The sequence below is a fragment of the Bactrocera latifrons genome, unplaced genomic scaffold, assembly GCF_001853355.1.
Source record: "Bactrocera latifrons isolate USDA-ARS-PBARC rearing strain unplaced genomic scaffold, ASM185335v1 scaffold_54, whole genome shotgun sequence".
Taxonomy (NCBI): domain Eukaryota; kingdom Metazoa; phylum Arthropoda; class Insecta; order Diptera; family Tephritidae; genus Bactrocera; species Bactrocera latifrons.
In genome coordinates, this window is record NW_017537201.1 from 17,302 (window position 1) to 20,050 (window position 2,749).

Sequence of the window (2,749 nt, forward strand, 5' to 3'; positions counted from 1 at the left end):
ATAAAAAGAAAAAATATAAAAATGAATAAGTAAAGTGTATCAAAGAAATCAAAACAAACAAAAAAATGTATTAAAAAGGAACTTACAAATATTCATGCATCAAATAATTAGTAACTAATTTACTACAAAAATACATTTTGTTGCGTATGTTTCGCTATCAATTAATTACAACAACAACAAATAAACGGAGATTCATGTATAACATCATTGTTGTTATTTTTTCACTAACTGGCTGTAAGTATCATGTATTATTAAGCAAATCATTTTGAGGTTATGTTTTTTTTTACATTAATTACAATGAATTCGAAATTCGATAGGTAATATTTCTTCTTTTTTATTGGTGTAGACAACGCTTACGCAGTTATAGCCGTGTTTACAACAGCGCGCCAGTTGGAGATTCCAAGTTGAGCCAGATTCTTCTCTTCCTGGCCTTTCCAACGGAGTGGTGGTCTTCCTCTCCTTCCCTCAGCGATTACTGCGATATGACCAAATATGCCTCTTATGTGCAGCCAGAGAGCGCTTGTGACGACTGCCTTAGAAACGATATAAAAATTGTAGTTGGCGATTTTAACGCCAGAGTTGGGCAAAGAAGGCATCTTTGGTACAACAGTCGGAAAAATCAGTCTCCAAGGCAAATTCCATCACAAAAAAAAAAAAAAAAATTCATCAAGCTAATTGGCTGTCTCCGGATCGAAGACATAAAGTTCGAAATCAGAACCATGGACTTTGTGAAAGATAGACGGCATGCCTCCAGCGTCCTTGACGTGCATACGCTCCGAGAACCACTATCTTGCATGCCCGCAAACAAACACAGGGGATGTACGACGTCAAGAAGCTACGACCACAACCGATAACTCCCACTCTCATCTGCAACTTGGTATAAGGGAGCATACTGTTATAGGACCGGCCGACCCTTTCAAATACAGTAGCGAAGAATTGGCAAGGTGCATGCATCAGCTTCTTTGCAAGATTGGAACCTAAGAGTCCTCTGTCAAAACCATAAGAATAGCGACCTCACAATCTGTGAAAAATTACCGCGGGATAAGCCTCCTTAATATCGCAAACAAGGTGGCTTTGGAGCTAAACTAGGCCCAAAGGTACCGAACATTTAGACTCCGGTACATATATTTGGCTTCTGATTGAAAATGTCGGTCAATGTGTGATATATATAACTGAAATTAAGGTATAATCCTACTCTTATAATAACTCGAGTCACCATAATTCACAAAATAATCAGCATGACGAACTGAGTCGATTTAGCTATGTCTATAAGTCTGTCTGTATATAAGCAAACTAGTCTCTCAGTTTTTGAGATATTGATCTGAAATTTTGCACACGCCCTTCTTTCCCAAACAGGTGCTCTTTTGTTCTGCCATACAAACTGAACGATCCGCATGAAGTTTTTGTATGGAAAACTGCTTTTATTCTCCCAGATATATTCAAGAAATTTGGCACAGATTACTATCCTAGGCAAGGGTACAATCTCCGAACGAATTGTACAGATCGGATCACTATGTGGTATAGCTGTCGTACAAACAGATCGACCAAAATCAAGTCCTTGAACTTTTTTATTTGACGAGGTATCTTCCGCAACTTGGGCATAGAATATTTTCAAAGACAATACTGCAATCTTCGAAAAAAAATTCAGATTGTACTATATTGCTGCTTCATTAAGTTAAATTTTTTTATAACTTTTTTAAATTTCGTTTTTTTTTAACCTAAGCACTTATCGATTTTCTCAAAAATCTTTCTGAATTCAGCAGACTTTTATTTTTAGCAAAAAAAAAAAAAAAAAAAAAAATTTATATAAAAAAAAAAAAAAAAAAAAAAAAAACAGGTTTATGATATATACTGTTCACATCATAGAAAAAAAATTTTCATATAAACTGTTTGCCTCTTTTAAAATTTTCTCAGTGCATGAATATGACACAAGAACTACTCGTTTAATACAATCCTTTTGCATTTATTAATTTTAGTTTACACGATTTATTTTATTATTTTACAATATACAAGAGTGTTTTTATGTATACAAGTACGGTTATGATTGTAATCAAGTTGTTTTCACCATTTCTCTGCGTAGCAAAATTCTCAGAACAGCATTTTTTAGAAGCAAATTACAATAATCTCTATGCAATATATATATGTATATGTATATATAGATGTATATATTAAAATGGTAAATATATATATGATATAAATTATATATTTGGAAGTATGATACATACATACATAGCCACAAAGCTAATAATTAAATAATTAACTAAAAAGAAACAAAAGAAAATATGTTGCAGTTCATTAACGCCACTTTTACAATTTACTTTTACCTCCAGCACCAATTTACAAATACATACATACACACAATTTAGTTAAGCGAGAGCAAGTGAACAAAATTATTTAATATTATTATTTAAGCAACGCAAAAATTATTGCATTACAAAAGCATTTAAATTAAATTGTTTAAGCTACAAAAGATCACCATTAAATATGCTAATGAAAAATTGTTCACACCTGAGCAACAACAAACTGTAAAGACGGCGAATCGGTTGTACATAGTTATAGAAGAAGATGGAAGAACGCAAGTGCTAAGTGAGGCTTTACAAGAACAAAAAGGCAATTTGACTATGCAAAATGTAATAAAAGCGAGGAAAAATAGAAAATATACAAGCGTAAGGTAGACAGCATTACAAAACAAAAAAATAAAAAAATAACAAAAAAAAATATTTGAAAATCGCCAAAATATTCCTTTAAT